The sequence below is a fragment of the Phoxinus phoxinus genome (assembly GCF_949152265.1).
Source record: "Phoxinus phoxinus genome assembly, chromosome: 21".
Lineage (NCBI taxonomy): Eukaryota > Metazoa > Chordata > Actinopteri > Cypriniformes > Leuciscidae > Phoxinus > Phoxinus phoxinus.
In genome coordinates, this window is record NC_136896.1 from 12,298,887 (window position 1) to 12,313,147 (window position 14,261).

Below are 14,261 nucleotides of genomic sequence, written 5' to 3' on the forward strand. Positions count from 1 at the left end.
CATAACCATTCAAATTAAAACGGTGTTCATTTTCACAGATTTTTTGTCTTGGTCATAGTTTTTGCCATTTTTTAGCAAAAATATCATTTAAATTTAGTCAATATCATGTCATATCTTATTCATTAATTTTAGTTGATTGTAATCTGACTGAAATGGTATTTAATTTTAGCCAACAAAAATAATATTCAGTTGACAAAAAAGTGAATAAATTATATTTATATTATGACAACTCTGAAGATGTTTAGCATGTTAATGGATATGACAGTGTTAACGTATATGGTCTTGGCAGAATAAATCTGCTTCTCTGCTGCTGTTATTGCTGCTGCTGTTGATTATTGCTGTTGTAGGTTATTGCTGCTGCTGCTAAAGAGAAAGTATGGAACTGGTTTCTGCCAACATACACCGATACGTTGCTATGAGCATGTAAGACATACTGCTGCTGCACAAATAGCATAAAAAATTACCCGTGGCAGATCTATACAGGTGGAGCTGGGGAAGGTGGAGGGTTTCAGAGGAACTCACTTTAATTATTTAACAGTGATCATAAGCATGGTGCACATTTTGTCTCCTCTTTATCATTGATGAAATAAAAAAATTAAAACAACATTAAGGAACATTTTCATACACAAGATTAATACTGAATTCAACCTTGGTTTATGAATTAAAAAAGTGTAATGTTGTAAACTCTAATATAAAAAAGTTGAATTTCATGTAACCCATCAGTGAATTATATACTGGGAGAAACGCTATAGAAACAAACCTGCCTGGTTATCAAATACATCTCTGCATGCAATATCCAGTTACTCATCCCTGACGGCTGTGTTTTGGCCGTGTATCACACGAGACTATACGCTATCAGCATGCAAAATAGACATACCAGATATTTAAATGAAAATATATTCAAACATTTTTGAGAATCAACAGATGATATCGATGTGTATGAATTACATACAATTGGTATTCATTTATCTACAACAATAACAATAAAGCTGGAGAAATAGTCTTTATTCATCTGTTTTAGCGATGTTTGATAGCACCGGATGTATCTCACTGTGAAAACATTGCTTTTGAAAGGCTGATCTCCACAGCGGCACATAGAGGTGTTCTGAGTGTTTAGACTGGAGGCTGTTTTTCCTCTGTCATATGAAGTTCATACAAAATTCATTCCACAGTCTGGAGGATTGGGGCTTCCAGGCCTCGTCTCTAGCCAGTGTATGATAAAAAAATATGCGCACGGTACATCTGTTTGGAGTGAGTAATACTATATCTCTGATTTTAAAAAAAATGCATGATAAAAATGAAGACATGAAACCGTCTTTATCTAAAAGCACGCCCATTGTATCTGATGAAAGATGACACATCTCTCAGTCTCCCTAATAACAAATGAGAACTTTTGTGTAACTTGGCAGATGCCTAAATATGGTGCTCAGTTCAACATAACGTTGCCTCTGTCTGGTCTGTTCTTTTTGACTTTCCTTTCATTTGTTGTGACACCTGATATACTTTGAACACCTATTTCATTTAATCATTCTTGAATTGTGTGACACTTCCACGGTATGTAAGACCGGAGCAGCCCGGCTCTGGGGAGTGTTACAGTAATGGACCGCAGGTTGAGTCCAAGTGTGTGAGGGAGATCAGATCCGTCCTGACGCGGGAGGCACCTGTGGAGGGTAATGAGGCAAGGCAAGTGGGGGCGGGGGCAGTCAAGGGCTTTCCCTTCATGTCGACTTATTGGTGCTGTCAGAACGCGGGTCCACAATCGGCCTGTCACGTATCCTGATGGATCCCAGGACGAGGGAACCAAATGAGGCTGTCCGTCTCTCGGGCGATCTACCCCCATGAGCTTGGCCAGGTTCAGAAAGATGATTTGTGTGAACTTCAGTTTGGGTCAGCAGGAATGTTCCTGTGCCGGTTGTCTCTTTAGAGTATTAGCAGACCTGCTAGTTTAGAAGGCTTTGGAGGGGAGAATAAGTTTTTAACTTGGCCATATTTTGATTAATTATTTCCATTCCTTATCTGCTATATTTGGTCAAAAACCTTCAGGTATACTGATTCTGAGATATTTTTATTCTCATCAAGACTGTTAGCAGACTGTACATAAGGTCCAAACACCCAGTGAACTTCTAAGGCAGCATTTTAACTGAAATGGAACCTCAGTAGTAACTGATTTGGAACGCTCCACATTAGCAGAAATTCTGTTGTATAAATACCGCTGTGCACAGGAGACACAATTTAATGAGCATATATACACAGAGTTGGAGTAAAAGGATTTTCATTATTTTATTTTATATAATATTATAAATTAGGTTGTAACTGTTATATACACCACTGTTAAAACATTGTGGGTCAGTAAGATTTTTTCCTAAGAAATCAAAATGTTTATTCAGCAAGGATGCATTAAATGAATCAAATTTGACAGTAAAACTTTCATTGTTAGTTAAATTTAGTTCATTTAGGTAATTTCTATTTCAAATAAATGCTGTTCTCTTTGAACTTTACCATTTTTCAAAGATTCATTAGAAAAAATGTATCTGGGTTTATTCAAAAATATTAAACAGCTCTGCTGTTTTCAACATTGATGTTTTTTAGTAGAAAATCGGCATATTAGAATGATTGCTGAACGTTCATGTGACACTGAACACTGGAGTAATTATTGGTAAGTATAATTTTTATTGATAATTTAAAAGTCTGCCATCTTAATTTTACTGAGCTTATTGCATTGCATTTTGAAATTGCCTTTTTTATGAATCATATGTTTGATGCTGTTATTTGCTTTGTTCCAGCTTAAGTCTCTCAAACTGAAATTCCGAATGAAATGTGTTACAATGAATACATACATCATGCTAAATTTAATTAGCAAATTACAAACGAAACATGATGCCTCAATGACTACTAAGAAATTTTTGTTAAGCCGCCATCATCTTGGAATTCCCGAAAGCATTATTTGTTATCCGACTTCACTAGTCATTCCAGTGGTTATTTTTAAACAGGAGGTGGGGGAATTATCTGGAGCACAGTATTAGAATTTGGCACAAAAAAAAGAAGAGACAGCATAATTAAGTTTCCAGTGTTTCGAAAATAGCCTTTGTGTCGTGATCCCTCCTATGATGCCTTAAAATGCAGCCTACGAAAGGGAGCACACTGGTGTTTGGAACGGAGCTTGTGATTCCAAACACAGGATGATATACAAGATTAATAAAATAGAGATGTTTGTTGACCTTCAAAATATTTAGGAATTATGTAATGTTTGTCATGGCGTGTGCGATTCCACCCATGTGCTTGTGCCCCTCCTGTGGAGAATGTGGGGTGTGTGTGTTGCTGTTTTAAAGGGTTAGTTCACCCAAAAATGAAAATTATCACATAATTTACTCACCCTCAAGCTATACAACCTAGGTGTATATGACTTTCTTCTTTCAGCCAAACACGATCGGAGATATATATATAAAAATATCCTGACTCTTCCAAGCTTTATAATGGGAGTGAATTGTACCATGAATGTAATTTGAAGCCCCCAAAAAGTGCATACATACATCATAAATGTAGTCCATACACATCCAGGGGGTTCATAAAGGCCTTCTGAAGCAAAGCGATGGGGTTTTGTAAGAAAAATATCCCTATTTTTAACTTTATAAACTATAATCACTGACTTCCAGTAACGGCCGTATGCGAGTCTAGTTCCTGCGGAAGAGGAACTCGTCTGACCCGACACATGGCGTATGTAGGACTAGCGTAAGCTTAGGTGAGATTAGGTTTGCGGTTCAAACAAATAGGACAACAAACTCAAACTCCTCCATTATTTCTCTTTTATAATGATCGTTTTAGACTTTTAATTCGTGACCAGTGTTTTGCTCTATCCTCTGCGCTTCCGCGTTCGCCAATACGTCATACGTCGGGTTAGATTTGACTCTTCTGCCAGAATTATACTCGCGTACGGCCGTTACCGGAAGAAAGTGATTATAGTTTATAAAGTTATAAATAGGGATATTTTTCTTACAGAAATGCATCGCTTTGCTTCAAAAGGCTTTTATTAACCCCCTGGAACCATGTGGATTACTTTTAGAATGGATGGATGTGCTTTTTGGGGCTTCAAAAACTCCGGCTCTATTCACTCCCATTATAAAGCTTGGAAGAGCCAGGATATTTTTTTATATAATATGATGTTTGGCTGAAAGAATAAAGTCATACACACCTAGGATGGCTTGAGGGTGAGTAAATTATTGGATAATTTGTAGTGAAAACTAACCCTTTAAGGCAGTGTAAAAAGCAGCGACCGCATATGTGTATACTTCATCCGCGCTTTGTCTTTAAGGGGAAAGCACCTGCTGGACGATTTGTGCTTTGTTTCCACAGCAACTCAGAGTTCACCGCTTTCTGGTTTCATTTATCAGGCCCAGGCAAGATGAAACAACCGCAATCACCGATCTTGGCCGTTAGAAATAACAGGGACATTTCTCGATGTGTCCTTTTATGGGAAAAATGTGCTCGCCTAGCTGCAGATGTATCTTTTATGCGCAAATGATCCGATTTTTCATTAAGTGGTAAGCGATCACAAGATAAATGGAATTTGCTCCGACCCACACCCTTTGTTTGTTATTTGCACGTGTAACGGGATTAGCTGATTGACAGCAAATATTGGCCTATCAGCAGGGGGTACTTTCCATATAAAGGCTGATTGGTTGTCACCCGGGATGTGTCACGTCCGTTTTCCCCGTCTGTTTGCTCGTGTCGAGCTCGATTGCTCGTGTCTGTGTCCTGTAGGTAAGCGCGCTGTTGTTATGGGTTATGATTTCTGGGAATTGTTGTGGTGTGCATAACGTGGAATCGTCTCTGTTAACAGTGCAGTTTAATGGGTTGCTGCTGTTTCCCATTCGCGCTGTGTTGGATGTGCTGATTGTTCGCCTTGCAGGTATGTTTATTGTCAAGCGCTCGCTATATAGTGGTTATGGCCATGTGGGGTTAACACTCTTCTTACATACTAACTAGGCGTGATTCCCTGTATCCCATTTTGCTGTCGATGGGTATGACTGACCAATCTGTGACTATAAAGTATGCGATCTGACGTGATATCCTGAGGGATCCTCCTTCTCGTTCGTATTCTTCTCTCGCTCTCTGCCGTGATTCGTGAGTTGCTGCTCACGTTGTTAAAGCGCTGCGGTTGGTACAGCCGAGCTGACCCGATCCTCGTTATAACAAGGGGATTTCTCTCGCTCTCTGCCGTGATTCTGAGTTGCTGATCACGCTGTTAAATCGTTGCGGTTGGTACAGCCGCGCTGACGCGATCCTCATTATAACAGGGGATTTCTCTCGTTCTCTGCCGTGATTCGTGAGTGCTGTTAAAGCGCTGCGTTTGACGCAGCCGCGCTGACGCGATCATCACTTCAAGGGGACTGCTCGTTTGATTTCTCATTGTGACGTTTTTAGTGCCCTGCTTCATATTGTCTTCTGTTTTTGTTCCTTTGATTTAACTCCTTTTCTTTTCTGGCTTTATTGTAAGACCAACGAAGTGGTTATTGTAATGCACGTGATTTGAGATCCATGTAACGTCATCTCATTTGTACTCATCTACTGAGTTGAAATTGCTTTGTAACAATCTCAAGACCAACTGATCCTTTTAGGTTATCATTTTTCCTTTTTATTATTTTTGCTTTATTGGTAATGTTTTTATTACCATTTCTATGTTCATTTGTATAGTTTCTTTTTGTTATTTTTCTACTGCAGGAGCTGGGGTCCCACAGCCGGAGTGCTCTTCCTCGTGGTGGTGGTTCTTCTTTATCGTGTGCAGTGTACACTTTGAGTGTGATAGGTGATTAGACTGCACGGGTGTGTGTGCGCGTGAACGTGTGCCTTGTAAAACCGAACTACAGTGATTCCTCTTCGTTGGGAGCCTCAGCCCTGCTGTCATTTGGTATTTTGCTTTACAGATATATATATCATTGCTATATTGTTTTGTGTGTTTCTTTGATCTGAAGTGGGGTTGTCAGTGTTTGCTGTGGGTTTTAGTGTCCAACATTTTTAAGCATTTTGTACTAATAAAAGTTTATATTTTGTACTATACTCACGTCTTTTGTCTACCTTTACGAGGGAACCGAACCTGTGTGCTTGACTCAGTATTTTGAGTATTTTCCCTGGGGTAGCTCCCAGGGTGGCGTAGTCGGATCTCTTTATTAATAAATCACTTGAGCTTGTCTCAATACTGCAACCACCCGCCACATTCTGGCGCAGTCGGCAGGGTTCCCTCTTGTGTAGTATAGAGACGTGGGTGTTTTTGTTGTGTTTGTGTTTTTTTTCCTTTCTTTGTGTTTCTGTAGGAACCAAACGAGCAGACCGTGGCAGTCCCTTTTTGTGGTTGCTCTGCACAAGTCAATCTTGCGTTATATTTGTGGTAAGTGCTTGTGCAGTTACAGAAATGGAGGATGAATTGCGTGAGTTAAGAGATTTAGTAGCTCAACTAAAAGCTGATAATGAAAGGCTGCGGCAAGAGCCAGTGTCCGTTGCACAGCCGGGTCCATCTAATGTTGCTATTCCTGTGGCTGCGGATCCCCCACGTGTTGGTGCTGGTGCGTCGGCCCCGGAGCGGTTTGTTTTCGTTCCCCGGGATCGTAAGTGCGCAAAGTTTAGTGGCCGGTCAGGCATTGGCATCAATGAGTGGGTGGAGGAGGCCCAGGCTTGTATGCGGCTTCGCCATCTGTCTACAGCGGATCAGGCATTTTTCTTGTTTGATCATCTGGAGGGAGAAGCGAGGGAGGAGATTCGTTACCGGTCTAGGGACGAGAGGGAGGATCCGGATCAAATTATTCAGGTTTTGCGTGATTTGTATGGTTGCACAAAGTCTTATGTAGCGCTTCAGGAGTCGTTCTTTTCCAGAAGACAGCAGGAGGGGGAGACATTGGTGGAATTCTCCTTGGCCCTGATGAGTCTTCTGGAAAAAGTTAAAAGTCAGTCGCCTCATGGTATGCCTAATAGTGAAATTTTGCTAAGAGACCAGTTTGTTGAATATGTTAACGATTGTGCTCTTCGACGTGAACTTAAGCAACTAGTGCGTCGTCAACCCACTGCTACCTTGTTCGATATTCGCAGCGAAGCTCTTCGTTGGGAAAGAGAAGGCATGCCTGGTGGAATGCGTGGTCGAAGTCAGTCTGTCCCATCCGCTTATGGCATTCAATATGGGGTACAGGGACATCAGCATCGTAATAGCAGCGGTTCAGCAGTGTCAGAAATAAGTGAACTACGGGATATGCTTAGAAAGCAGCAGCAACAATTGAACCAGTTAACTCAAGGTATGGCTCAGCTGCAAAATCCCCCGTTACGGTCGCGACCATTTAAGGCTAATTTAATTTGCAGAAGGTGTCAGCAACCTGGTCATTTTGCCAGGGATTGCGAGGGGGAGCGGATATTGGTTCCGCCATCAGCCCGTGTGAATTCTGCTTTAACGAGGGGTGGACAGTCATCGTCTATGCAGCCGTCGGAAAACTAATTCCCACCGAGTCTCAGGGCCGCAACTTGGTTGGGAAAAAGATAGGCTCCGAAAATGTATCTGGTTCCGATTTTATGTCACGCTTTATGTCTACTTGCCCACAGCTCGTAGTATTGATGGGTGGGGTTCAGGTACCTTGCCTGGTGGACACCGGATCCATGGTGTCCACCCTTACTGAGAGTTGGTTTGTGGCTAATTTTGGGTTATGGGGTCAGGAACGGCTTAGATCGTGTCATTGGTTACAGCTTCGAGCCGCCAACGGCCTTTCAATTCCTTATATTGGTTATCTGGAATTGGATGTGGAGCTTTGTGGCCGAGTGGTTTTGGGCTGCGGTGTGCTGGTGGTCCGAGATCCTCCTGGTGGTGTGTGTGCAGCTGTTCCTGGGGTGTTGGGTATGAACATCCTGAGCCGCTGCTACCAGGAGCTCTTTGGCCAGCATGGCACAGCGCTTTTCAAACTACCCGTAGTGTCCCAGGCCCCTAATTCGGTTCTTCAGGCTTTACAGTATTGCCATCAGGTTGACGTTCAGTCGGTTTCGGATTGTGGGGGGCGAGTTAAGGTGCGGGGACGTCGGGCGTGTCGCATCTCGGGTGGCACCATGAAATTTGTTGCAGCAACCTGTTCGATGACATATTCGAGCGTTACAGTACTGTTCGAACCACCGGCTTCTGGTCTACCGGCAGGTCTGCTGGCATCTCCTTCTCTCTTAAGAGTAGATGGTGGTACAGTCTATGTGCCCGTAGTAAACGTTGGTACTATAGATGTAGTGCTGTACGCTAGCACTGTTATTGGTACGGTGAATAAGGTGGATGTGATCAGTTTGCCCCCAGAGGTTACTGAAGTTAAGACCGTTACAGCCCAGGTGAGCATGCAGGTTGGGCAGGTTTCCCCCACTGTACAAGAACAGATAGCTCTGTTCGACTTATCAGTGCTGTCCGAAGAAGAACAGGGTAAGGTTAGGGCTCTACTGGAGAAGTATGTGCAGGTGTTCTCTATGAATGACGGGGATCTGGGTTGTACCAATTTGATATCCCATGAGATCCCCTTGTTGGATGACATCCCTGTCAGGCAGCGGTTCCGACGTATTCCTCCATCTGAGTACGAGGTGGTGAAGGCACATATCAATCAATTGTTGGAAACTCAGGTAATTAGAGAGAGCTGTAGTCCTTATGCTTCGCCCATCGTCCTGGTCAAAAAGAAGGATGGTAGTCTGCGCATGTGTGTGGACTACCGGCGCTTAAATTCAAAGACTAGGAAGGATGCGTTCCCTCTACCACGTATTGAGGAGACTTTGGACTCGCTGGCTGGGGCCCGTTGGTTTTCTACCATGGACCTGGCCAGCGGGTACAACCAGGTACCTGTAGCTGAGAGGGATAAATCTAAAACTGCTTTTTGCACCCCTTTTGGCCTATTTGAGTGGAATAGGATGCCATTTGGGTTGTGCAATGCCCCAAGCACCTTCCAACGATTGATGGAGCGATTGTTCGGTGACCATCAGTGCCAGTCCCTCCTTTTATATCTTGATGATATTGTTGTCTTTTCCTCCTCGGTGGACCAACATCTCGCTCGGATGGAGGTTGTCCTGAGCCGCCTGCAGGCTGAAGGATTGAAGGCCAAACTATCCAAGTGTGCCTTTTTCAAGAAAGAGGTACATTATTTGGGGCATGTAATCTCTTCAGAAGGAGTTTCTACTGATCCTGGGAAGATAGAGGCAGTTGCACAATGGGCGTGTCCCACCAGTGTTGCAGAGTTGCGCTCATTTTTGGGATTTGCTAGTTATTACCGACGGTTTGTGGAGGGGTTCGCCAAGTTGGCTGCCCCCCTTCACAGGCTGGTGGCCCAGCTGGCAAGCCCAAAGCACCCGAAGCGGGGTGTTCAGGAGTTTGCTGAAGCTTGGTCTTCGGAATGTCAGTGTGGCTTTGAGGGATTGAAAGGTAAGTTGACCACAGCCCCCGTGCTTGCCTATGCCGACTTTTCACTGCCTTTCATTTTAGAGGTAGATGCCAGTCATGGAGGCCTAGGGGCAGTACTTTCACAGGAGCACCAGGGCAAAGTGCGCCCTATAGCTTATGGCAGTCGCAGTCTTAGGCCCACTGAGCGCAATACATCAAACTACAGCTCAATGAAACTGGAGTTTTTGGCGCTCAAGTGGGCCATGACTGAAAAGTTTAGGGAGTACTTGCTGGGCCAAAAATGCGTGGTATTTACTGATAACAACCCCCTGAGCTACCTGACTTCTGCGAAATTGGGTGCCATGGAACAGCGCTGGGCTTCCCAATTAGCGTCCTTTGATTTTGAGATCAAGTATAGATCAGGGAGAAGCAATCGCAATGCTGACGCATTGTCGCGCCAAAACTTTCCGGAGTCGGGAGGGGCACACCCGTGGTGTTCAGGTATGGCCGTTCCAGTGGCCTTGCAGCAAGCTGCCCAAGGTGGATTGGTGACCTCGGTTAACCAGGTTACCTCATTTCCTTGTACTTCCATTAGTGACATGGGTGCTCAGCAGGTAGCAGACCCAGTCATAGGAGAGTTGTTGGTGTTCTGGAGGCGCAGGTTGCCCCCAACTCCTGACGAGCGTAAGAAACTCTCCAGGTTGTCCATTATTCTGCTCCGGCAATGGGACCGCCTGGTGGAGACTGATGGAGTGCTCTACCGGCATGTGTTTCGTTCAGATGGGGGGGAGGAAATCTTCCAGGTGTTATTGCCGGCAAGTATGAAATGCGATGTCTTGACCCAGCTTCACCAACAGCATGGGCACCAGGGGGTAGAGCGTACATTCCAGCTAGTGCGCCAGCGATGCTACTGGCCTGGTATGTCGGCAGATATTGCCCGCTGGTGCCAGGAGTGTGAGCGGTGCCAGTGTGCTAAAGGTGTCCCATCTGCCCCTGGTAGTTTTATGGGGCACTTGTTGGCTGCTCGGCCTAACGACATTGTGGCCATAGATTTTACAGTGTTGGAGCCTTCGAGGTCTGGCCTTGAGAATGTACTGGTCATGACTGATATTTTCACAAAATATACCTTGGCAGTACCGACTAGAGACCAACGGGCAGAGACTGTAGCCCAGGTTCTGGTAGTAGAGTGGTTTTGTAAATTCGGAGTGCCGGGTCGCATCCACTCCGACCAGGGTCGGAATTTTGAATCCGTCCTTATTCAACAGCTTTGTGGTCTGTATGGAGTTGAGAAATCACGTACCACACCATATCACCCGGCTGGAAATGGGCAGTGCGAACGTTTCAACAGAACGTTGCATGATCTGTTGCGCACTTTGCCGCCCTCCAAAAAGGGTGATTGGCCGTTTTGTCTTCCTCAGGTCCTCTTCGCATACAATACTACTCCTCATCAGGCAACTGGGGAGTGCCCATTCCTGTTAATGTTTGGACAAGAACCCAGACTCCCTGTTGACTTTCTACTAGGCAGAGTCCAAGAGCCATTGGCTGGCGGTGTTAATAGGTGGATTCTGGAGCAGCAGGATCGGTTGCAAGTGGCGTTTAAGGGTGCTGGTGAACGGATGGGTGCTGCAGCCGGTCGGCGAAAGGCCCGGCATGACCTGCAGGTGAAGGAAGCACCACTGAAGGAGGGTCAGCTGGTATACCTCCGCAATCATAGTGTGAGGGGTAGATGTAAAATCCAGGACCTGTGGAGCTCAGTGGTGTACCAGGTAATGAGGGCACCTAAAGCAGGTGGGGCAGTATATACCATTGCTCCCATTACAGATCTGGGAAAAGTCAAGAATGTGCACCGATCTTTGCTAAAGGCTCAGATCTACCAGGACCTGCCGATTGGGTTGTCTGATAGTTCGGATAGTCCAGTGGCTGAGTCTGTGCATTCCCTGGAAGAGGGGTGTGATGAGGATCTGTTTGTCCTGGTGACTGAGACACCACAAGGTAGAGGTAGGGCGAGGTTACAGGACATTGTTCCTCCCCTCCCTCAGACATCTGGTGCTCTGCGAAATGTGGAGACCTACGGGGTAACAGAGGGTACTATGGTTGAGATGGGTTTACCATCATTGGTAGTGCCTTCTAACTCGCTAGAGGATGGTGAGGGTATGGTGAGAAGGACTGGGCGGAGAAATGCAGGTCAACACTCTAATAGGCATCACCTTCCTCGGACAGTGGGTACTGGTTCAGTGTCCCGAATAGTGAGTAGTATGGATGGTACCCTGTTTCGGCCTTGGAACTGAGAGTTCCTGGGTAGGAGTTTGTCTGGTTCACCGTCGGGGCGACGTTGCAGAAACTGGTGGTGGAATGTAACGGGATTAGCTGATTGACAGCAAATATTGGCCTATCAGCAGGGGGTACTTTCCATATAAAGGCTGATTGGTTGTCACCCGGGATGTGTCACGTCCGTTTTCCCCGTCTGTTTGCTCGTGTCGAGCTCGATTGCTCGTGTCTGTGTCCTGTAGGTAAGCGCGCTGTTGTTATGGGTTATGATTTCTGGGAATTGTTGTGGTGTGCATAACGTGGAATCGTCTCTGTTAACAGTGCAGTTTAATGGGTTGCTGCTGTTTCCCATTCGCGCTGTGTTGGATGTGCTGATTGTTCGCCTTGCAGGTATGTTTATTGTCAAGCGCTCGCTATATAGTGGTTATGGCCATGTGGGGTTAACACTCTTCTTACATACTAACTAGGCGTGATTCCCTGTATCCCATTTTGCTGTCGATGGGTATGACTGACCAATCTGTGACTATAAAGTATGCGATCTGACGTGATATCCTGAGGGATCCTCCTTCTCGTTCGTATTCTTCTCTCGCTCTCTGCCGTGATTCGTGAGTTGCTGCTCACGTTGTTAAAGCGCTGCGGTTGGTACAGCCGAGCTGACGCGATCCTCGTTATAACAAGGGGATTTCTCTCGCTCTCTGCCGTGATTCTGAGTTGCTGATCACGCTGTTAAATCGTTGCGGTTGGTACAGCCGCGCTGACGCGATCCTCATTATAACAGGGGATTTCTCTCGTTCTCTGCCGTGATTCGTGAGTGCTGTTAAAGCGCTGCGTTTGACGCAGCCGCGCTGACGCGATCATCACTTCAAGGGGACTGCTCGTTTGATTTCTCATTGTGACGTTTTTAGTGCCCTGCTTCATATTGTCTTCTGTTTTTGTTCCTTTGATTTAACTCCTTTTCTTTTCTGGCTTTATTGTAAGACCAACGAAGTGGTTATTGTAATGCACGTGATTTGAGATCCATGTAACGTCATCTCATTTGTACTCATCTACTGAGTTGAAATTGCTTTGTAACAATCTCAAGACCAACTGATCCTTTTAGGTTATCATTTTTCCTTTTTATTATTTTTGCTTTATTGGTAATGTTTTTATTACCATTTCTATGTTCATTTGTATAGTTTCTTTTTGTTATTTTTCTACTGCAGGAGCTGGGGTCCCACAGCCGGAGTGCTCTTCCTCGTGGTGGTGGTTCTTCTTTATCGTGTGCAGTGTACACTTTGAGTGTGATAGGTGATTAGACTGCACGGGTGTGTGTGCGCGTGAACGTGTGCCTTGTAAAACCGAACTACAGTGATTCCTCTTCGTTGGGAGCCTCAGCCCTGCTGTCATTTGGTATTTTGCTTTACAGATATATATATCATTGCTATATTGTTTTGTGTGTTTCTTTGATCTGAAGTGGGGTTGTCAGTGTTTGCTGTGGGTTTTAGTGTCCAACATTTTTAAGCATTTTGTACTAATAAAAGTTTATATTTTGTACTATACTCACGTCTTTTGTCTACCTTTACGAGGGAACCGAACCTGTGTGCTTGACTCAGTATTTTGAGTATTTTCCCTGGGGTAGCTCCCAGGGTGGCGTAGTCGGATCTCTTTATTAATAAATCACTTGAGCTTGTCTCAATACTGCAACCACCCGCCACACACGTCTCCCTGGTCTAGCTGCTGTGGGGTTTATTGTCCAGATGGATGCACTGAAGCCAAGGGAACCTGCAACATGCTTCACAGATTTCAACACTTGCGTTCACCCATAAAAGTAGAACGGCTCATTTAGAGAGGTGACCGTAGGGGGTGTAGGGTAGAGCTCTGATGCTTCCCCTGTTGACTACAGCCCTAGGTCTCGCGGATCTCAGGATAATTTATATTCAACAGCACACGTGCACTGTATGTCTAGGGTTTACCATTGCTATGGTTTCCAGAGGACTCTAATGTTTCAGAGGGGCCTCAAAACTATTCTGACAGATTGAAGCGTTCAAACTATTGACTTTTTGAAAGGAATGACTGATTTCAATAGGACATGTAGGAATATTGCTATTTAAATAATAATAATAATGTTGCCGTTTTTATTTTTTATGCAGCTTGAAATTGCTTAAAGCTGTTTGAAGTTGTCTGTTCGTATTGTACATATTTCATATGATGCATTTTATGGCTAAAACGTGATGATAACCCAGGGAAAGTGAGAAAAGAAAACAGCCTTTTGACTTTAAGAAGAAGAAGAAGAAGAAAAAGAACTTGACAAACTGCCTCAGAGAACCCAGGAAAAATGGTCTCAATTCACTCATCTGGTGGGATTAAGACTGATTTCTCCAAGGGTTTGGTGACGATAGGAAGTTTCAAGTCAGAACGTCATCAGAGAAAGTGAAATTCCTGGTTTAGGTATTTGGGTTCAGTCTTTCCGAAGATGTTTTGTTATGAGCTTTCTGGTTGTGTTTGATACCTGTCAGTCAGGGGCTGAACTGAGCTTTAGAGTCACTCCGGATCTAGTGGGATTTACAAACTGTAATTTTAGCCAGTGCCTGGTAATGTAGTTCACAGATCATAAGGCAGGTGACCCTTAGACTGGGTTTCGATTACT

The 14,261-nt window shown here is 44.5% G+C and overlaps 1 long non-coding RNA gene across 2 annotated transcripts; it reads left to right on the top strand.

Annotated features, from left to right (window-relative positions):
• The first annotated feature begins 4,611 nt into the window (after positions 1–4,611).
• On the top strand, positions 4,612–13,171 carry LOC306989265. 2 transcript variants are annotated; one of them, XR_013795607.1, is made up of 3 exons: positions 4,612–5,121; positions 5,719–6,382; positions 12,838–13,171. It is a non-coding gene; the product is annotated as an uncharacterized lncRNA (long non-coding RNA). The 2 variants fall into 2 exon arrangements; XR_013795608.1 differs by lacking the exons at positions 4,612–5,121; positions 5,719–6,382 and adding an exon at positions 11,520–12,240.
• Positions 13,172–14,261: the final 1,090 nt, after the last annotated feature.